This window comes from Acipenser ruthenus, chromosome 31 (genome assembly GCF_902713425.1).
Source record: "Acipenser ruthenus chromosome 31, fAciRut3.2 maternal haplotype, whole genome shotgun sequence".
Lineage (NCBI taxonomy): Eukaryota > Metazoa > Chordata > Actinopteri > Acipenseriformes > Acipenseridae > Acipenser > Acipenser ruthenus.
The window spans coordinates 6,811,729-6,835,931 of NC_081219.1; positions in this window are offsets into that span (position 1 = coordinate 6,811,729).

The following is a 24,203-nucleotide window of genomic DNA, read 5'->3' on the forward strand; positions in this document are numbered from 1 at the left end:
CCAGTTATTTAGCATAACAGAGGCAGAAGTGTTAAAGGCACTAGGAGCTATACCTAGATGACCACTGCAATCTCAGTATGCAGGATCGCTTACTGTCCCCAAGGTGTCAAAAAAGAACACAGGTGCTAGAGCATTTGACTTTAGGGCCCTGAATTATGGAATGGGCTGCCTGTTTCTGTAATATTAAGTAATGTTTTTATCCTGTATTGTATTGCATTTTAAATGAACTTTGTATTAATTATTATTATTATTATTTATCTATTAGCAGACACCCTTATCCAGGGAGACTTACAATTGTTACAAGATATCACATTATTTTTACATACAATTGCCCATTTATACAGTTGGGTTTTTACTGGAGCAATCTAGGTAAAGTACCTTGCTGAAGGGTACAGCAGCAGTGTCCCCCACTGGGGATTGAACCCACAACCCTCCGGTCCAAGAGTCCAGAGCCCTAACCACTACTCCACTACCTAACCCTCCCTCCCCCCGGGCGGGGCTCGGCCAATTGAGCGCCACCCCCTGGAAGCTCCTGTCCCCAGTCGGCTAAGGAATAGCCTGGACTCGACCTGGCGACGTCCAGACTATAGGGCACATCCTGCACTCCACACAGAGTGCCTTTACTGGATGCGCCACTCGGGAGCCCCAGGACAGAGATGTTTTAAACTCCTGTAGTGGGTTTGTTCGTGCACAGGGCGGGCTATATGTCCAGACAACTTTTAAACATTTCGAGAAATTACACAGACTCATTTCATTTGAAATTTTAACGAATCAGAGTAGTATCAGTACTCAGGTTTATTAAATGCTTAAAAATTGATTGAGTAGTTACAGACTACTTCCAATCCCAGCTGACAGGCAGCCTGGGCGTTTCCAGTGCCTTTACAGGTTTAACAGCATTAATACTTTAATACAGTAATACAAATATGGTTGTCATATATTTAGATCTTAGGCTATAAAATGCAAAAAGCTAAAAACACGCCTACCGCTAAATTCTGGAATATTCAATATATATCGCTCTCTTAAGACTAAAACATAATTTATATACCTTATAGCAGTGCATCAATATAAAAGAGATATTAAATTCAAATATATGCTTACCTTCCAGTATATGGAAGTGTAGTGTAGGATATATTGAAAAATAAGAATTGTCTTTAAAAGACGGACACTTGTGAATACGACCAAACAGCAATCCGTTTTTCAGAGATCCTCAGAGCATGGACCACACAACTTGTAGTTAACAAGTCGCGCGATACCTGACTGGGGTTTTACCTTGGTTTTTATAGGATTTTCCCTCCATTGAATACATCAGGAGTCCCAATTAAATCTGATCATCAATCTGCCTTGACAGTTCCTCTCTTTGAGTTAATGATATTTTCTAGAAAGAGCCAGTCAACTCTGCTTTCAAAAGTAACTGAATGTGATCTCATGGTTCATTATCTTCCACCCCTCCTTTCCCTAAAAAATAGATGAACTGGGGTTCACAGGGTCCTTGCTATCAAATACAATACAAGTATATGTGTATATATGAGAGATGTTTTTAATATGTAACACCAGCTCTATTTGATTATATTAAGCTGGGTCAAAAAAAAAAATGTCCCTCTTAGCTGCATATGTTACCTTTTCAGTGTGTTGTCAATGGGTCAGTTTAAGTTCATATACAAATGTCTGTTAAGAAAGTATTTGACAAAGAGTGTATGGGGTTTATCATAAGCCTTTGGATAAGACCACTAAGCATACAGTGGCCAGTCCAGTTATTTTCATTTAAATTTAAGCTATAATGAAACCTGTTAAATATAATAGCCTTGTGTTAACTGGTACCATGCTTGGACTAAAACTGACCTGCACAAGCAGGATTCAGACACCCTGTTTGCTTGCCAAGGCTAGTGTTTTAATTAATATGAAACTCCACTGTCAGCACTTTCCAAATTCACCGCATGAAGTCATTCTTTGGCCGATTTATGAGACGCCTGGACCGGAATCTTTTCAGATAATAAAAAAATGTACATCCTAACTTTTTATAACTAAGCTCTCATTATTTTCTTAATATAATGAGATACATATGCTTGTCTTTCTTAAATCACCTTCCGTTGGTTATCATTCAAGGTTGGCAAATCCCACTTTTAAGAGCCAACACCGAATCCTGCTTTGAGGTGACAAAAACTAAGCTTTAATTTTTGAAGGTCTAATGTCCTTCCAGAATTCTACTGTGTGTCTGAGACAAACATTTAATTCTTTCACTTTTATATTCTTCAGTTTCCTTGTAAATAAATACCTTTGTTTCTTACTTCAGTAAAACCTTTATAAAAAACTAAACAGATGTATTCTTTGGTTTAATTGATAATGTTATGTCTTAAAGACTTTTTGTTTAGTTGGAGAAACTGAACTAATTCTTAAATTGATTAAATTAAATGAACATTATCGCAAATGTGTGTTAACAATATGTTTGCAATATTGTCAGTGCCATGCTTCTGTTATAATAAACTTTGCTGTGACAGTCTTGGGTCAGTTTCTGCTCTCAGGTGTGGGTGACAGTCTTTAAAAGCCTGATACCTGCAAAAACTTCAATCTTGTTAGCTGGGCACCCATCTCTACATTCTCATTCCCATCGTCAGTGGGCAAACACATTTTTTTTTTTTTTTATAAATTTAGTCGTTGCCAATTATTTTTTTATTATTTTCTCCCCAATTTGGAAATGGCCAATTATTTTTTAAGCTCAGCTCACCGCTACTCGGGAGGGCGAAGACAAACACACGCTGTCCTCCGAAGCGTGTGAGCCGGGCGACGCTCGGCCAATTAAGCGCCGCTCCCTGGAAGCTCCCGTCCTCGGTCGGCAAAGGAATAGCCTGGACTCGAACTCGCGACGTCCAGACTATAGAGCGCATCCTGCACTCCACGTGGAGTGCCTTTACTGGATGCGCCACTCAGGAGCCCAGTGGGCAAACACATTTTAACTGAATCTGGGTCCATCAAAGAACCGCACACCCTTGCAACCAAGGCCGCCTGTGCAAAAGGATCTAATAGCTAGGGCCACGGAAAATTTACGGTACTTTTTCAAGAAATTCACGAAGTTGCCTAAAATTAATAACGCGTCAAAGAAAATCACTGAGGTTGAAACATTTTAACATTTAATGGTAGCTACTGAGTCAACATTAACATTGTAATGTTTAAAACAATCTTTTAAAATATAACAAACAAGGGTCATTTAAATGTGTTGGCTGAACAAAGTAACAAGCAGACAAAACTGATTAAAACAAAACAAGTTTGAATGACAAATTCGGCAACATTTTCAAGTTTTGTAAACGTTTAAAAGGCTATGTTCATACAGTAATTAAACGGACTGTGTTGTATAGCGTTATGCTGACTTTGAAAAACAAAATGTTAAAAACAGGGTTAAGTGCAAATGACAAAACCGAAACTTTGTGTTTTTCTTTACACACACTAAATTATATGTGATGTTTTAAAACCACATAACATCGTGCTATTTGAGCAAATCAACCTATACAAAATAATCTGAAGAAGAAGAATAGGAAAAACAAGAAGAAATGGACTTTTTATCCATCTAGCGTGTTGTGCACACACACACACACACACAAAATAATGATCTGGCCCGTGAGCAGAAAACTAGTTATTTGTTGAAGGCCAGCATTGTGCATCTTGTTGCAGTTTCAATACTCATGGTTTGTCTTTGTGGTGTAAAAACCTGTCCATATGCGGAAACTGCGCGTTCTGCATCCACAGAGTTAGGTGGAATTGACAAAAAGCAGCATGATTTTAGACCTCACCCAGAAATCAACAATATTGACATTTTTGTCACTTTCAGCGACATGGTGCTTGTAAGATTCAGTTTCAATTCTACAGCTTGTGAAATCAGGGATTGCATCTTGTGGCAAAGATGTGACATCCAAGACTGACACCATGATAAATATAAGATCTATTATTAGTCATAGTTTTATTATTGTTGCAGACATTTCTATGTAGTTGTCAACGGTTTCTATATGATAAAAGCTGGTGAAGAGTAATGTAAAAAAAAAAAAAAGTTTTTCACAGTAGGCAGTCAAATACACGATTTCTGTGAAATTCGTGAAATCGTGAAATTGTGAATTTTCTGTGTACTTACAGCACAAAAGGGACGTGCCAGAACCTTCTGTGACAGCGTACCCCTGGTTGAAAACCCCTGGGTTATACATATGATATGGACAAAACTGGTGAGATTCTGGTGTCTGGTAGTCAATTATTTGTCGAGAATTACTGGAAGTGTAATATCGTTGGACTTAAAGATATGTCTTTTGAACTATTTTAGTGACAACCCATGGGACAAATCTCAGAAACGATGAATATCAGTGGGAGGCATGACTGCGAAACGTCTCATTGCCATCAACTGGAAGGACCTTGACAAAATTAGTGGGGACAAATGGCTTCACTCATTTTTGGAGATGCTAATGCTGGAAAAAAGTCTTGTAATTTTTCCGACTCATATAATGAAGAACACCAAATTTGGAAGCAAATAAAAACAATGATAAAGGACACTCCAGTCTATCCTATGCTGGATCTTGGGAACTCATGTAAACAGGTTAATTAAACCATTGCCTCAATTTTATTATTATTTTTTCTTTTTTAATTTTTTTTTAAACATATGTACTTGTTACTCAGACTTGCTTAACCTATGTTTCTGTGCCTACTTGTTATTTTTTGTAAATCAAACTAAACCAATGATAAAAATATAAGTTTGAAAAAAATGTATGTAGTTTTTTTCTATAAATACAATCTTTTATGTCATAAAATATTTTCATATGCTGTGGGTTGAGGGCGGGTCGGTTCACATTCCGGTGCCTCCAGGAAGGGATCGAAAACCAGCGCAGATTGGTGACTGGGCGGCTGTAGGAACAGGCAGAGGTGAGAGCCCAGACGACTATGCCTGGTGCTGCAGGGAACTGGGAACTAGTCCCAGCAACCAGAGGTCTAGACACAACGGTCGGTGTGTGAGAGCACGGGCCAAGGGACCTGACCTACCAGCGCTGGATCGGTGCGCAGTGGTGGTGGTCTCTTCAACTCCCCCTTTTCTGTAGCCGGCAGGTCCTTTTTTTCGTGCTCTGGAGATGGTGGAGCTTCTCCCTCGGGTTCCAGAGACAGTGATGCTTCTCCTTCCAGTTCTGGAGACAGCAATGTTTCTCTCACTGGTTCTGGAAACAGCAGGGATTCTCCATCTAGAACTGGTTCTGGAGACTGCGGGGCTTCTCCCTCTGGAACTGGTTTTGGAGACAGCGATGCTTCTCTCACTCATTCTGGAGACAGCAAGGCTTCTCCCTCTGGAACTGGTTCTGGAGACAGTGATGTTTTTCTCACTCATTCTGGAGACAGCAGGGCTTCTCCCTCTGGAACTGGTTCTGGAGACAACAGGGCTCCTCCCTCTAGAACTGGTTCTGGAGACAGCAGGGCTTCTCCCTCTGGAACTGGTTCTGGAGACAGTGATGCTTCTCTCACTCATTCTGGAGACAGCAGGGCTTCTCCCTCTGGAACTGGTTCTGGAGACCGATGATTCTCTCACTGGTTCTGGAGACAGTGATGCTTCTCTCACTGGTTCTGGAGACAGCAAGGCTTCTCCCTCTGGAACTGGTTCTGGAGACAGTGATGTTTTTCTCACTCATTCTGGAGACAGCAGGGCTTCTCCCTCTGGAACTGGTTTTGGAGACAGCGATGCTTCTCTCACTCATTCTGGAGACAGCAAGGCTTCTCCCTCTGGAACTGGTTCTGGAGACAGTGATGTTTTTCTCACTCATTCTGGAGACAGCAGGGCTTCTCCCTCTGGAACTGGTTCTGGAGACAACAGGGCTCCTCCCTCTAGAACTGGTTCTGGAGACAGCAGGGCTTCTCCCTCTGGAACTGGTTCTGGAGACAGTGATGCTTCTCTCACTCATTCTGGAGACAGCAGGGCTTCTCCCTCTGGAACTGGTTCTGGAGACCGATGATTCTCTCACTGGTTCTGGAGACAGTGATGCTTCTCTCACTGGTTCTGGAGACAGCAGGGCTTCTCCCTCTAGAACTGGTTCTGGAGACAGTGATGCTTCTCTCACTCATTCTGGAGACAGCAGGGCTTCTCCCTCTGGAACTGGTTCTGGAGACAGCAATGCTTCTCTCAGTGGTTATGGAGACAGCAGGGCTTCTCCCTCTAGAATTGGTTCAGGAGACTGATGATTCTCTCACTGGTTCTGGAGACAGTAATGCTTCTCTCACTGGTTCTGGAGACAGCAGGGCTTCTCCCTCTGGAATTGGTTCTGGAGACAGCGATGATTCTCTCACTGGTTCTGGAGACAGCAGAGATTCTACCTCTGGAACTGGTTCTGGAGACAGTAGCAGCTCCAGTCGCTCTGGCTTTGGGTATGAGTCTGCACCAATATGTCGTCAGGGCAGTCTCTCCAGCAGTGGGCTTGTTCCCCACAATACTCACACCAGGGTCATCTGTGGAGAGGTGCTTCAGGCTATTGGTGCTTCTCTGGTTCCGGTGGCAGCAACTCTTGCTCCAGTGGCAACAATTCTGGTTCTGGCAGCAGAAATAGCTCTCCCTCTGTTTCTGGAAGGAGTTCCTAGTGCTGGTAGACCCAGTCCTCTCGGTCCTCCAATTCTGCCGTCAGGCATAGTTGCTTTAACTCAGCTTGCTCATGGTAGGGCAAGCTAAACAAGTTCAATAGCATCTCCATTTCAGAGGATGTAGGGAACCCGGCATGGCTTGAGTCCCTCTTCATTTTTCCCTCTCTTAGACAATACAAGAAGTGTTGCCTGCACTCCACCATGTGTGGCAAAGTGGGGGTATGCTTTTCTACGCTTTGGAACCTTTCACACTGCCTTCTAGTGTAAATGAACATTGGACCACAGGCCTTAGCCTTAACATAGACAGCTAACACAGAGACATTGACCTGCTTTTATACACCTGCTTGCTTAACTACAGGCAGGTGTTCCTCATTAAATTAATGCCAGGTGATTCTTCTGGCATTCTGGGGGATATAGTCCTGCATCATCCCCTGAACTACATCTTTCCTCCCCCTACTCTGCCACAGATGTTACTTGCTAAAGCATGCCAGTCAATAAGAGAAGCAGCTGGTTGGTTAATGACAGAAAGGAGCCATTAAAGGGGAGGAGACCATTTCACTTCCAGATGAAATGACCAAGTAGGTCAACACTAAATGAAAGCATGGCTTGTAAACACAGATTGTTAAATCTATTGTAGTACCAGATATCATGTTTTTTATTTAAAACAGTTAAATGTGTTTCTTTCAAAACTGGACATTTGAGATCTATATAATGAACAGAAGTGCACAACAGGTACAATGTGTGGAATTATTGTGTACGCTACAATCACTTTCAATGTTAAAGCACTGTATTACCTGTTTATATCACACAGCAATGACTGAACTAGGTTTGACCTTTTTCACTGTTTTTACAAAATCCAGTGGAAGCAGGTTTTAAGACATCCTAGCCTTTTGCCAATTTTTGGTGTTGATTAATATGAGACATGAAGTAATGAAAGTAAAATAGAGGAGCTATTTTTTCTTATAAAACTGGAATATGTTAACAATATGTTAATATGTTAACAAGGCCTTATGATAAGAGCCTGCCAAGTTTGACTCCTTCCAGCAGGTGCTTTCATTGACTGCACACAACATCTACCCATTGTTTTCTACAGATCTATTTGAAAGGAACATATACAGTATTACTATAATTATTGACACAGTGTATATCATATTATTTCAATCAATTCAGGTTTAAATCATCCAATTGATGTCTAATAACTCAGCACGTTCCCAACAGGATTTGAACTCTGTGCCAGGCTCTGGTTCTGTGAACACCAAGGCCTGTGCATCCAGCATTTTACATCAGAGGTGTGGGCAACCAGAGCCTTTACTTGATACCTGCAAAAACTTAGCTGTTAGCTGGGCTCCCATCTCTACATTCCCATTCCCATCATTAGTGGGAAGACTTCAAATAAATTAAACTGTTTCTATCAAAGAGTCAGACATCTCGGCCGCATATACCCTTCACTCAAAAAAGGTGCTTGCACCTTGTACAAGGGAAGGGTTTTAGGGTCACTCTCAACAGATCGAGGATGTCGCAAGGCTGTCTGCCGTACAAGAGCTCGAAGGGGGAGAACTCTGTGGCACCTCTCTCACTGCAAAAAGAAGGTAGGGGAGAAGCGATGCCCAATGTTTTTGCTCTTGATTCACAAATCGTCTCAGCATCTGCTTTAGGGTCTGATTAAAACGTTCCACCAAACCATCTGTCTGTGGATGTGTGGCAAAGTGGTAAAGACGTGCAGGTGAGTGCAGTGCAGAGTAATCACACAGACAACGTTGGTACAGGTGCAAGGGTGTTTATTCAATTTAATAAATGTCCAGAGCCTTAAGGCAAACCTGCAAATAATAATATTGTTGGAAGTGATACAGCGGCGTGTATCACTTCTTTTGTTGTAATCCCCGGGTTTGACCCGTAACCCCAAAGTCCCGTTCAGTCACCCACACAAAACACAAAACACAGACACAGTTTGACGGTGCGTGATTCTAGTGCTCGTGGTGCAAACAAAGACAGTACTGGTAGTGAAAAGAGTGAATGGTGAAGTCCGGGTTTGTCGCTGGCCTGCGGCTGCAGCTCCGGATTGTGCTCAGTATCCTTCCGTGGCTAAACAATACACAAGACACACAGGGTTAGACACAGACACGAAAACACTCACAGTTTCTTCACAAATACGGGCTCCTTCTTGGTTAGTTTGTTTAACCATATACAAAGGAACAGATCACTGAAGCCATGCCCCCTATTTATACCCTCGCCCATGACCCCGAGGTTAACGAGCGCATCCGCTCCTCCAGTCCTCGGATGCCACGCCGCTTACCGTCCGGGTCACTGAGCTCGGGTGCTGTGGCTCCGCCCCCTTCCGAAATGACCGACTTCCATCTACCCTACGGAATAAATTGTCGTGCCATTTCATTAAGGGTACTCTGTTCCTCGTACACCGTACCCTCACAGGTCGAGAGGGAGATCTAACACCAAGACTCATTCGATCTCTGTCACAGGATGATAAACAGATGTCCTGATGGGATGTATTTTTTATATTTTAAAATGTGTTAGACAGAACATTAGTTCCATGATCGGTCAAGATTTCCTTGGGGTTCCCTAATCTAGTCATAATCTGCACTAGTTCTTTGGCTATTGCAGCTGCACTAGTGGACCTCCGGGTATCGCGTTGCATAATCTACCACTACTAATATATGTGTATACCCCCTACGGGGTGGAAATAAGCAGCAGTGGGACCAAAGAGGAGGGGCGCACTTGACCCGGCACTACTCGCTGGAAGTCTGGGCATGTGGCTACATATTTCATCACTTCCTTATGAAGCCCTACACAATAAAATCGAGCCAATATACGTTCCCTCATTTTATCAGCTCCAAGGTGCCCTGCAAAAGGGATATTATGCGCCAGCCTCAGACCTCGAGCCGACAAGACCATCAGTTGTGTTACAGGCTGTCCTGTGCCCGCGGCAAGGGTTACCCTATATAATAATCGCCCCTTAATAATGAAGTGCAGAAATACTAGCGTCCCAGCACCTTCAACATCCTTGCCTTCAATAGACCGGACCTGTCCACAAGTGTGCCTAGTGAGGGGTCGTTGCTTTGGTCCCACACTATGTCCGCGCTTGAGTGCCACATGTCCGGTATATTGAGATTGGCTGGAGTAGCCTCTGCCCTGGATGGCTCAGTAATCTCGCCCTCTCGGTCACACTACGTTCTGACTCCCTTTGACTGGCATTTGTTACTGTCAGAGCATTCTCCCACCAGACCCCAGCCTTGTCTCATTAATGCTCCCTCCCATTTTTCGATCCATCTCTCTTTGTTAGTTTTTCTTGAATGAAAAAGTGGGGAAAACAATTTCAGTTTGAAAGGGAAAAACATCACCAATCATTTCCCTTTTTTGCTTTTCTGCCAATTCTTTGTAGTTTGGCCAGTCTCGGCCCAGAATTACTGGGTGTGGTAGTCTTTGCACCACCCCAACTACTAGGTGACGTTTTATCAGTCCTACTGATAGATATACTTTTACAGTGGGGTATGTCGCCGTGTCTCCATGGATACAGTAGATAGCCACCTGACCTTGTGGCTGCCATGACACACCGCCCAAGAGAGCTGCCTTAATTAAGGACTGCCCACACCCTGTGTCCACTAATGCGTGGGTTTTCACGTTTCCCAAAACCACATTAACAATACAAAGCCCATCCCATCACAATCCTGTTTGCTTTCCCGTTTCAGATGCCCAATTGCAAACTGCCACGCCACACTCCATTGCAGATGGCATGACCTGGCCTGGTGTTCCGGCTGCTGGCAGCTAAAACAGATCAGGACAGAGGGAGCAGAGGTTAAATATCTGTCCCTTTGCTGGTGTGGCAACGTTGCAGGGGCAGCAAATCTACCCCAGCTGGGGGCTAACTTTTGCCTCCATGGTAAGGAGGTATGGTGGCCCATTGGGGTCGGTGGTCTCGGAGGTCTCGATCCGGGTCTGGGAGGTGGTGGTACGGGCAGTGGTTGTACTGGGAGAGGAGGCGGTACTCGGCTGCTCCGTGGTAATGTAGGCCAGTCCTGGAGGAGACCAGGGAGTCTTCAAAATCCTCAACCAGTTTCACTGCACCCCAGGGTGTCGGGGTTGTGGTGCTGTATCCACACTTGTGTTTTGGTGCCGACCACATAGCAAAACTGTTCCACCACCATCGCCTCTCCCATCTGTAGGCTCGCCTTCTTGGTGAGGTTCAGCCAGTGTACCATGTGCTCACACAACTTCTGCGTGACCACCCTTGGCACTATGTTCCCTTTACACAGTGCCCTCACAGGTCAGGAGGGAGATTTATCACCAAGAATAATTCTGTCTCTGTCACAAAGTGCTAGTAACATCTCTATGTCACATAAAAGTAATTGTTTACCTGGAATAAAAGGTGTTGACTTCTTTTCCCCACTGATGATGTTTTCTTCATTTACTTGTCATCTGATTCAAATTAAATGTTTGATACCTGCAGATTAGGTTTTGATATTTTCAAAGCAAACCAAAAATATTACCTTCCTGAAATTTTGCACAGGTGAAGCCGAGACCTTAATCTTTTCTTGGTAATTTTCTGCGCTTTATATTTTTGGGGTTACACCCCAAGGTCAAAGGTCAAAAACTTTATTAAGGTGTAACTTCCTTTTGTTTTCTTTAAAAAAAAATTTTTGATTTGCCATGCGATTTCCAACAGAATGACATCTCCCACAAGTCAATAGCACAAACCGTTTTTGAGTAAAAGGTTGGTTAACGTTAAGGGGGTGGTACCCATCAACCACATTTTTATCTCTCTATAACTTTTGAGCCCTTTACCTGATCAGTCTAAAAATGTACATTTGAGCTTGTTTGCCTCAAACAACCCGAAGAACCAAGTTTGGTGTAAATGGGAGATAGTAAGGTGTAACCTGTTGGGTGACTTGTCACGGAATGACCCATAAGTATACAGACTAACTTCACTGCAACAAACCCCCATGGCTCCTGGTTTGTTATATCAGGTCGTTCACTATAATAGGGTTTGGCAATTTGCTGCATCAGAATAATGAAGAAACGCCCAATTTGAATTAGCTTTGTTTTCACTGAGAGAATAACACATTCCCACTAGAGGGAGTTCAGTGTCAGTCAGTGCTAAGTTCTAAAAGGGCTCATTTCCACTGAAGAAATCTGTTCTTGCTGTTGGGATCATTAAAAAAGTGGGGTTCATTATAAGAAGGCTTTGTTATAGTGAAGTTAGTCTGTACTTATTTTTAGCAAAAATTACAGAAAACTTTATTGTCAAACATTATTTTTATCATAATACAGCCTTCTCATTTCCAGCCGGTGGCTAAATTGTCATGTACTTTGCCAGATCAGTCGCCTAAAATAGTAATTTCAGAAAGTTTTTACAGTGCTCGTATGTTCCAGTGAATAGTATTCAAAATGTTAATTTTCTTCCAGTAAAATAGCAGCAATTTTCACAATTCATTATGTATGTAAGTCGAGTAAAACATTCCTTCTCTGAGGGCATTTCGTTTCCGGGCTTATGTTTCCATGGACACCGTGAATCGCGATGGACCAATCAGTTTCGAGCTCACAAGCGATGTTGGTGATGAAGGCCGAACTGTACAATCATAAACCTGAGTCAGTAACTCTACAGCAGAGTTATGAAATTGTATAAAACATTTTTTCAAAAACAAACAAACCTATATTTTCTATGTAAGTCTTTTTTACTCAGAGTGTACGAAATACAGTGAGATGTGTTATAGCATTGTAAAATGTCTTATGCATTGACTTAGAAGATCGATCTGAAACCTAGCATGTACAATTAATTCAGGAAACGATATTCGCATTCCGCAATTAATGAATATGACTGTTGATTATTTTATTTTTATGTGCTTTGTTTTGCTGATTCAGTCTTTATTAAATTAAAAATATCAGTAATGAGCTCAAATATGAGTTATAAGATGTACCGGTCAGATCTTTTGCTGCATAAACAGTTGCTGTAAAACTGTGGTCTAGTAATATTATTGACTTTTTACACACAACATGTATATACAGATAAAAAGTACACCCATACACACACAAAAAACACACAAACATGCATGTACAAATACGCATAACCACACACTGTGATTATCTATCTATATTTAAATAGGCACGGTACTAAAGATGATTAAAGACAAAGGTTCTTTAGAAGACTCTCTAAATTCCCTTTTTAAGAAGTTCAAGTCAAATGGAAATGTATGTTCAAACTCATGTACAGTACAAATCTCTTCCTCCTCCTCCTCTTCTGTTGATGTCACACTTTCTATGTCTTCCCGCGAAACACAGCCATATTGTCTTTGTATATTTGGTAAGAGCAACAGTGGGGGGAGGGCGGGTATTTCCACACAAATAAATGTAATGCTATAAAGTACTTTTTTTACAAAGGAAAGGGAATTGATACTTGGGTATAGACGCGCTGGTGTGGCACTGTCTACTGGGCTTAACAAAAAAATAAGAGACATGAGACTCGCTGGTGTGTGCAGGCCTTTAGGGTGCTAAAAGGCATGGTGCAGACATAGATACACAGTGTAAAAAAGTAGGCATTAATGAATGGGTTAACGCTGCGTTTGCTTTCATTTTGAAACTTTGTACTCCTACGCACTTGCCAGCTGTATAGTTGGTTCCTTGATCTGAGTGCTTCTCGTGGCGACACGTTCTGGCAAAATTGAGCTACAAAAATCTATGTTAATAACTTTTACTCTTTTCCAGGGTCCTGCATAAACATTAATGTGATTTCTACAGTAAGTAGTCGTACTTTAACCCTCATAAGGACGTGTCGGTAAACTGACTTTCCTGGTAACCGGGGGTCCAACTGAACCCCAGCAATAAAACAACATGTCTGGACTAACAACTAACAACTGGACTAAATGAATGAATGAGAATGTGTATATGAACACTTTATTGTGCTTTTCCTTTACTTCTAGCCATCGTTTGGTATAATGTGTTGTTCATGCTATACAAAGTGGATAAGACGTCCAATGCGCACAGCTGTCTCCTAGCAAGTGAAGGCACCACTGTATTCTGGACCCTGTAGTTTATTCTAGGAACATGTCATCTGGGCATGTGAGATGTAATTGGAAAGCCCCAAGCCTCCTCTTTCATTTGTTATATTGACTGTGTTCCTAGCTTTCCGTTTTTGAGTTACAGGCACTTGAACATGCCTACTGATTTTCTGCACATCGCAGTGCTGGAGCACTGAATGACGGGGTGGCAGAAAGTACCTAGTAAGCTGTGTATTGCAGTGTTTTGTGGCATACTGCAAGCACCAGCCAAAAAGGGAAGCTTCTCCAGATTTCCTGAAAAAATAGAAAACAAAACACAGCTTATTGCTTACCTTTTCTGTATTCAAATGTACTACCTATTAATACTGCTCCTTATCTTCTGTCTTTAATTTACAAATTGCTTCACATTCTTCTCTTCCGGCTCACTTGGTATTATGGTATCTATTTGTGAGGGTCTGGAACCAACTCCCCAGTAATGTTGTTGAAGCTGACACCCTGGGATCCTTCAAGAAGCTGCTTGATGAGATTCTGGGATCAATAAGCTACTAACAACCAAACGAGCAAGATGGGCCAAATGGCCTCCTCTCGTTTGTAAACTTTCTTATGGTTCTTATGTTCTTATGTTCTTATATAATGTGACCTTGTTTGTTTTTGTGCCTGAAATATAATTTCTCTGTTTCATTGGTGTCTGGTTCTGTCGTTCTTTCACAACTTTTTTCTGTATAATAAATTATTGCAAAACCGACCTTTTAAACTTTTAAATCTCTTTTAAATCTGGATGCCTAAAATCATAAAAAATTAACAAAGTTCAAACTTATTTTGAATTTTGGGTCCCTATTAAGACACATATGTAAGATATGTAGTTTTAGACCCCTGCAAAACCCTGAAATTGGTTTTCTGTGGGGCGGCTTTCCCACCTGCACCCGCGCTGGGGGAGGACCCCCATACCCCTCTGCCTTGTAATTGGGATTTCAAGCCTCCTACTTTAAAATGAAAATGAAAAGACTGTAGTATTCATGAATATTCTTCTGTCCTAAACATTTTATTGTCAGTTTTGATGCCAAAAAGCAGACTTGTAGTTGAGTCCTCATACCTCGAGTCCCGGGTGTTGAGTCTGAGTCATCAAGGTCCGAGTCCGAGTCCGAGTCCGAGTCACTATCATTCGAGTCCGAGTCACAAGTCTGAGCCCTTGAAACAAACTAAAATCAATTTTCATTAAACTAGTGGTATTCGTGGGAGAACAGTTTACCTAACAGACATTGTCTAATATTCCTCAGGGAAAATGCACAGATAATAAAAAATAAAAATGCAAAAAAGATTGTTTCGATTTATTCTATTTTTTTCTGGCTAGATTATTCTATACCTGTCCTGCTATGACTGTCTCTCACATCCCTGCTATTCTGTCCTCTCACTCCCGTCCTCTGTCCTCTCTCTGCCGCTGCTCCCCTAACCCCTCTAACCTCATCCCTCTGCCTCTCCCCCCTCCCACTCTCTCCCCTCCCGCACTCTCTCTGGTGCACTCTGGAACTGTCACTCTTCTGCTAACAAAGCTGATTTCATCTCTGCCTTTGCTTCCCACCTCTCTCTCTATTTCCTTGCTCTTACTGAAACCTGGCTCTGTCCTGATAACACTATAACTCCTGCTGCTCTGTCCTCTCTCTATGTCCTGTCTTATACTCCACTTCTCACTGGAAGGGGAGGTGGGACTGGTCTTCTTCTCGCTCCTTACTTTATTCTGTCCCCTCTCACCTCCCCTCATTCTCTGTTAACACTTTTGAATTTCACGCTGTCCAACTAACCTCTTCTTGTCAACTCCTGCTAATTGTACTGTACCGTCCCCCTGGACCTCTCACTCACTTTCTCGATGAAATCGACTGTCTCCTCTCCTCCCTCCCCTCTCTGTCTACCCCAACTGTCCTGTTAGGTGATTTCAATATCCATCTCTCCAACCCTACCCACTCTGTTGGATTCCTTCCTCTCCTCCACTCTCTCTCTCTCTCCATCCCCTCCTACCTACAAAGCTGGCCGTCAACTGAAACTCACCTTCTCCAGGGCCTGCTGCCCCTCCACCCTCTCTGTCGCCCTTCTGGACCTCTCTGATCACTATTTTATCTCTTTTTCTCTGTCGCTCCCCTCTCTCCCTATTCCACCTAACCTCCGCTCTCTCTCCCCCTCTGCTCCACTCTTTGCCACCACCACTCTCTCTCACCTCCCTCCTTCTCCCAACTCTCTGTAGACTCTGCTACCTCCACCCTCTTCTCCTCCCTCACCTTCTCCCTCGACTCCCTCTGTCCCCTCTCCTCCCCAACCCTGGCTCTCCTCTGTGCTCAGCTCAGCAAGAACCAAACTCCGCTCTGCTGAAAAAAAATGAAAGGGAACCAAACTCCCTGCTGCCCTAGACCTCTACTGCTCCCTCCTCTCCTCCTTCTCCTCTACTCTCTCCTCTGCTAAACACTCCTATTTCCAATCTATTATCCAATCCAACCCCTGGAAACTATTCTCTACCTTCCTCAACCCCCCCCACCTCCTCCCTCCTCTATCTCCTCTGACAACTTTGCCTCTTCTTCTGTAAAACTTCTCCTCTAAAATCTTTGATATCCAACTCTTTAACACCTCTCCCTCCCCCCACGCCCTTCAGCTCCAACCTCAACGCCCTCTGTCTCCCCTACTAACTCACCCTCCTTCTCCTCCTTCTCTCCCCTCTCAAACTGTGACCCCTCTGTGGTTTATTTAGATTTCCAGAAAGCTTTTGACAAAGTCCCTGTAACAGGGGAGATCGGGACTGACTGTCTGGCACATTCGTATTACTGCAGGTAGAGGGCAGCAGTCTCGTGGGATCCGCCTGTCGGTCATGGCGATGACACGGAGAGGTGGGGAAGAGGGTGTGTGTGCTTTCCCTCTCTCTGAGTGGCTGAGGGGCGGGCCTTGGGAGACTGCTCGGCCCATAAGAACTGCGCTTGGTTATGCACTCGGGTGGCCGTGTTTTGGAACACACAGCGACACTGACAGAAGACGTCAGTTTTAAAACAAAACGAGGCAAACCTGGCTGGGGAAAACAGCCAGCCTTAAAATAAATAACAGAAATAATCACGTACCCGAGGGGACGTGTTTCGTTGTACGGGGAACTCCGGCCATCCCAGTGTATAGAGGGTAATTGAGCGTAGGACGGAGGCCCATTCTGACCGGATTAGAGGCAGTAGGGGCACTGCGTAAGCAGCACTTTTGTTTGTAGTTTTATTACTGTGTTTTATTTTCCCTTTTTCTTTCGCCTTTGGTTTTCATTATTATTTACGAGCACTTGTTGTGCCTGTACCTGTATTGGTAAACACCGTGGTTCTGGTTACTGTTGTCAGTATCCAGTCCACGGACAACAGCGCCATCTACTGCGTCAAATAAATCAGTACGCCTGAGCGGCGTTACAAATAAAGTACTGTCTCCTTGTGTCAGTGAATTGCCCACCACCCTTCCACTGTCCTGCATAAAAGATTCATTCTCAAACTGAACGCCGTAGGGATTCAAAGAAATGCATGCACATGGATTCGGGAGTGGTTAACATGTAGAAAACAGAAAGTACTGATTAGAGGAGAAAACTCAAAATGGAGCGAGGTAACCAGTGGTGTAGCACAGGGATGAGTATTAGGTCCTATGCTATTCCTAATCTACATTAATGATTTAGATTCTGGTATAGTAAGCAAACTCGTTAAATTTGCAGACGACACAAAAATAGGAGGAGTGGCAAACACTATTGCAGCAGCAAAGGTCATTCAAAATGATCCAGACAGCATTCAGAACTGGGCAGACACATGGCAAATGACATTTAATAGAGAAAAGTGTAAAGTATTGCATGCAGGCAATAAAAATGTGCATTACAAATATCATATGGGAGATACTGAAATTGAAGAAGGAATCTATGAAAAAGATATGGTATAGTAAGCAAACTCGTTAAATTTGCAGACGACACAAAAATAGGAGGAGTGGCAAACACTATTGCAGCAGCAAAGGTCATTCAAAATGATCCAGACAGCATTCAGAACTGGGCAGACACATGGCAAATGACATTTAATAGAGAAAAGTGTAAAGTATTGCATGCAGGCAATAAAAATGTGCATTACAAATATCATATGGGAGATACTGAAATTGAAGAAGGAATCTATGAAAAAGATCTAGGAGTTTAAGTTGACTCAGAAATGTCGTCATCTAGACAATGTGGGGAAACTATAAAAAAGGCCAACAAGATGCTCGGATATATTGTGAGAAGTGTTGGATTCAAATCAAGGGAAGTAATGTTAAAACTTTACAATGCATTAGTAAGACCTCACCTAGAATATTGTGTCCAGTTCTGGTCACCTCATTACAAAAAGGATATTGCTGCTCTAGAAAGAGTGCAAAGAAGAGCGACCAGAATTATCCCGGGTTTAAACGGCATGTCGTATGCAGACAGGCTGAAAGAATTGAATCTATTCAGTCTTGAACAAAGAAGACTACGCAGTGATCTGATTCAAACATTCAAAATCCTAAAAGGTATAGACAATGTCGACCCAGGGGACTTTTTTTACCTGAAAAAATAAACAAGGACCAGGGGTCACAAATGGAGATTAGATAAAGGGGCATTCAGAACAGAAAATAGGAGGCACTTTTTTACACAGAGAATTGTGAGGGTATGGAACCAACTCCCCAGTAATGTTGTTAAAGCTGACACCCTGGGATCCTTGTAAACTTTCTTATGTAAACTTTCTTATGTTATTATGTTCTCTCCTCCATCCTCCAGGGTCACAAACCCACCATGTGCGCCCTGGACCCCCTCCCCACTCACCTCTTTCAAGCTGCTGCTCCTGCTCTACTCCCCTTCATCTCCTCCCTTCTCAACACCTCTCTCCTCTCTGGCCTCTTTCTCTCTGCCTTCAAACAAGCCGCTTTCACCACCCTCCTCAAAAAACCTACACTCGACCTCATTTCCCTCCAGAACTACCGTCCTGTCTCCCTCTACCCTTCCTCTCTAAAACCCTCGAGCGGGCAGGACACCGCCAACTTTCTGCTTTCCTGTCTAACCACTCTCTGCTCGACCCTCTCCAATCTGGTTACCGCTCTGCTCACTCCACTGAAACTGCTCTCCTGTCTGTCACTAACTCACTAAACTCTGCCCGTGCTGCCTCTCTCTCCTCTGTTCTAATTCTCCTCAATCTCTTTGGTGCCTTTGACACTGTTGATCACTCTATTCTCCTATCCTCTCTCGCTGACCTGGGAAATAGTTCTATCATGGAATGAACCATGCTTACTTTAAATATAGGTGAAATTAAAACTTTGTAAAGGGTTCTGTTTGCTTTTTCAGTGTTACACCAGTTGATCGTTTAAGAGTTGCTGATTTGAAATGCCAAGCCTGACTTCAAGCCACACCCTACCCAGGCTTCAAAAGCAAGTCTGATTTACACTGTTTCTCAAGTCCAGCTTCACATATTGCAACCAAACCTATTTTCAAGTCTGACTTCAAGTCTGACTTGGGAGGTAAGTCTAGTGTTTATTGCAACCGGCTCCAGAGACATATAACAAAGTAAGTGTGACTACAGATTGATGGATGCATGAACAGACATCCCCATATTTCCCCAGAATGTGATATTCTAAATAAATTATGCTAAATATTGTTAATGCCAAGCTTCATGAGAACAGGATAAGCGGTTCTCCAGATAAATGCAGAATGTAAGTGTGACATGCAGGCCTGCATGTGACTACCTCCACTGTATGCCCAGGGGGATAAAAACTCACATTGTTTCTGTGTAAATTGGTAGCTGCCTGTGACCTCCGAATTAATGTGAAGTAGGAAGGTAGCCAGTCTACTACTCAACAGTATACACATACATGCACACAAATTTATGCACATGTGTGCCACTAGAAATTCCTTAAGATTGACTATTGACTATTAAAATATAAAACATAAAAACAAAATATAAAAAACCCACATATCTAAACTCTTATAGCTGTGACAGGATGAATGATGTGGTGCAAAAGACTGCCAATGTCCAAACCTATTCTCCCAAAACAAGTAATTTAATAATCCACACAAAAACAAAAATATCCACAAAAATAATCCAAACAGGAAAATAATACACCCTGATACCAGCGATGGTAATCAGGGCAAAACAAGGTCCACGTTTCAAAAATAACAAACAAAAAGACACTCCTTAACCACAACCCTCTGTGCACAAAACTGTGCTCTCTCCAAAGGGGACTGTGGTGCGTGCGCTGTGCTGTGTTGTGCTGTGCGATGAGGGGAGTGCTCTGGGGTTAGTGCTGGCTTGGTAGCGACAGCCTCCCGTCCTCCTGCTCCTCTACGAAAACACACAAACACGTAACAAAACAAACAAACATACACCAGCTCCGGACGGTCAATTATTGTCTCAGCGCAAGGGGAGATACTGACGTAGCTGCTTCCCCTTTGTACCCAGAAAACTCCTCCTTGCAATCAACGCGTCGCCTGGTTTCTCCAATAGAGGGCTGCCCTGCAGCTGACTGCAATGGAATCGTCCTGAGTACTCGCAGCTACGCACCCCTCCTAATATGGTTACCTTCCGGTTTCCACCTACCACCGAGGCAGATGTAGGAGGCAGCTTACCTTCCCCCTTGCACAGCGCCCTTTCTAATCGGGAGGGAGATTTACAGCATCGATCCTTTCTCTCTCTATCACATAGCTCAATCGTAATGCACTCTGGGAATGTAGTTTATTGGTGTCCAGTGCCCACTGTTATTCACACATTAAAAACTACAAATCCCATACCCCGCCAATTACACTGATTTATCAGTGCGATGGCTACTCGTTTCCAGACAGGTTGAAAACTTGTCGAACCAAGATGAGGAAAATAACACATTATTTTCATGTGATTGGAGAGGTTTCAAAAGAAAACCCAGATGAACAAAATTCCGATATGTGGGCGTCTACAAGAAATGAGCAAAGAAGGTGTGTCAGACGATGAAAGAAGGTGTGTCAGACGATGAAAGAAGGTGTGTCAGACGATGAAAGAAGGTGTGTCAGACGATGAAAGAAGGTGTGTCAGACGATGAAAGAGAACAGGCAAGGCCGGCACAAGGATTTTTGCTGTCCTTGGCAAATTAAATTTTGCCACCCTCCCTTTTCACTCTTTTTTAAAATTGTATGTGTGTATATATATATATATATACCCGTGATTTTCTACCCGTGCCGACCTCTAATTTTATATAGATAGATAGATAGATAGTTAGATAGATAGATAGACAATTACACACTGATGTTGACACACCACTGTCATTACCACAATAACTCTTTTGAAAACCAGTTGGACTGCAAGTTTCAAAGTGTATCAAATTGTATGTTTTCTTTGGCACAGTGCCCGGTATTGCAGTATTTTGGCAGATTGCGTGTCTATCTAGTATCTACTTCTCAATTTTTCAGTTCCCAGTTTATGTCACAGTACACATTACACTAGCCTGACCTTCATAAACACAGCAGCAGGGAACATATTTCTGTATTTTTCCTTACCAATCTGAATGAATATGAAAATTGCTTCATAGAGCACTGTAGCAGGGTAGTGGCTGGAAAGAGACTCAGAGACTTACAAACTGCAGCGAAAAGCGCAAACGCGCACTTTAATAAACAAAATAACACAAACTAAACAAATAAACAGGCACACGGGCCAAAACGGAAAGGTTTAAACAAAATACAAAAACATAGGAGGGGCATTCACCTTCACTACTAACAAAAAAACCCACAAGATACAGAGACCCAGTAACAACACAAACTAACTCACCAACTCCTCTCCCTAATGAAGCCCTGGCTCTCCTTCTATAGGATGTGGCTGCTCCCAATTATCACCAATTATTCCATTTAGTGGTAGCCACATTCTCACATGTTTTTGGCAGGGACAGGAATTAACCCCATCCCTGCCAACCACCACCAAAACACACACAAACGCCAACACTATTTATAGGCAGGGCTCTTGCTCAAAAGTCTCTTTCGTAGCCGCTGCCTAGGAACAGAGGCAACACTGTGTTTACGGGTGGTGGCCACAGTGTGAGGTCCTCCTCTAATGACCTGTGACAGAAAGACAATGATTCTTGGTGGTAAATCTCTCTCCCGACCTGTGAGGTGCTAAGTAACAGGAACAAAGTACCCTGGACTGCTTGGCCTGACACTTCGTTCCTAGGGTTAAAAGGAAGTCGGTAATTTGGAAAAGGGGAAGAGCTTCGGTACATTAACTCTTTGACCCAGAAGGGAAGTGATGTGGCAGCCGCGGATTGGAGGAGTGGCTGCAATCGTTTACCAAGGGGTCATGCGTGACGGTACAAATAGGGGACGGAGCGACATAATCTGTTCCTTCGTTTTGGTTTATGTAAAAGAACCAGGAAAGACCTGTGTTTTGTGTATCCGTATCGTTAGTGTTTGTTTGTTTTATCTAATTGTTGCTTGTTATTATTAGACAGCTAACACGTTCCGGAGCTGTCACAACAAACCCGGAACAGCACTGCACTCATATCACCATAAACTGTATTTGCACCACAAGCACTAATTCATGCACTAATGGACTTATGTATGTGTTTTGTGTTTCGTGTGGGTGTACAATACACGCCGCTGTATTACTTACCATCATTATTGTTTACTGTTTATTTTGCCGTCAGGCACTGGACATACAAACCCATTAAACTACTTTGCACCTGGATTATAATTGTCTGTCTGTTCATTGATCACTTGTACCTGCACACTGTTAACCACTGGCATTGGCAGTGCTGACAGTGAACAGGCTGCCAATGCTGCCAGTGGCAACGTTAGCATTGGAAATGTTGACAGCAGCACGACTGGTTCCTCCAGCCGTGCCGGTGGCTCTGGCAGTGGTAATGCTGCCTTCTGGCAGCACCACTGCGTACTCTGACAGTGAAATGGTTACGGGTGGAGGTGGTCTTTTCACCTCCCCCCTTCTCTGTAGCCGATGGCTCCCTCCTTTTGGGCTCTGGCAACAGAACACTCTGCAGCAAAACTACTACTGGTGGTGGTCTCCTGACCACCCCCTCGTTCTCTGTAGCCGGTGGCTCCCGCTTCTTGGGCTTCCGGCCACAGAATTTCCGGTAACAACCAATCTCCAGGCAGTGAAGAGCAGGCATCCCCGGACGGCGAGGTGCAGACATCCCCGGGCGGTGACGTGCTGTCATCCCTGGGTGGTGGCGTGCAGTCATCCCCTAAGCAGTGCAGGACAGGGCAGGAACAGTCCCCCGGGAGGCTCTGGCCAGGGAGGCGGCAAAAACTCTGTAGGCAGAGACGGGAGCAGTAGGTAGTCTCCCTCTAGCGGTGGAGGCGGGAGCAGCTGGTAGTCTCCCTCTGGTGGTGGACGCGTGAGCGGAAGGTAGTCGCCCTCTGTCTCTGGAGACTGGTGCGGCTCTCCCTCAGTCAATGGACTCTCAGCATCCCCATTCTTGGGCTCTGGATGCTGGACGTAGCGGTGGTGCTGGGCTCAGTGGACATGGATGTACAAATGGCTTTCATCGGGCTCTGCTCAGCAGCAAGTGCAATCTCTGCTGCTGATGTTGGAAACATCAGGGCTTCTCCCTCTCACACTGGAGACAGCGAAGCTTCTCCCTCTCGCGCTGGAGATGGCAGCGGCTCCCTCTCTGTGACTCGGGATGGTAACAGCTCCCTCTCTGGCCCTCTCTTCCTGTCTTTCCTCTGGGACTGGTCTCTCCTCCCCTTCTTGCTCTTCCAGGCTGTCGGCAGCTCGTCTTCATCCTGAAGAGGGCAGCTCACCACATAATGCCCAAGCTCTCCACAGGCCATGCACCAACCTTGGTCCTCCAAGCCAGCAAGAAGGGCATCCAAACCACCATCCCAGGTGACTTGGAAGGCAGAAAGTCTCTGGCAGTTCCTCCTCCTGCCATATGGGGGGTGGCCGGGTGATACGTGCCAGTCCTCTCCACAGTCAAAGCACCACTCCTCCCCCTTAACCCCTTCTCTGCATAGGCCTTTGTAACGCCCTAAAATGCTAATGTTTGTTGTAAGAATGTAGAAACTTTTAAGATGCTGGATGTGCCTGTGCCTATGTGGAAATCTTTTCATTGGTTTTGGGGGGTTTACAAGCACTAGACAGATACCAGGCCACTTTTAATTTGCCGCTTTGAAAAACGCAGGCTATGGTTTATTGTACCCACCCTGATTTCAAATGGCCACTACTCCCAAAGAATAAGATAAGTATATATTTTCTGAAACTGCACAAGATAAGGACTTTATAAATGGGTAACATGACCTTGTGCGTCAATGGGGTGTTACACATAATCCTTCTGCAATTTGAGGTAATGTCACTGCATATCGTAAAAGTCACTTTTTTCCTCTTATATTTGGACCTGTGAATCTAACAGCTGTTCTTCCACTGTTAAAAAGACAGTGTTTCTGGATTGCCCTGAGTGCCCTGAATTCAGAAATACCAAATATGTGCACCTTTGTATAGTCTGTCAGGCGTTTATAGGTCCTAGACTGAGACTAGGTCACTTTGAACTTTCCCCCTCCACAAGGTAATGTTGTTGCATGACAACAAGTGACTTTTAGTACTTTTTGTTACATTTGTTACTGGTCATGGTGGTTTGTTCTGCGGTTTAGTCATTCTA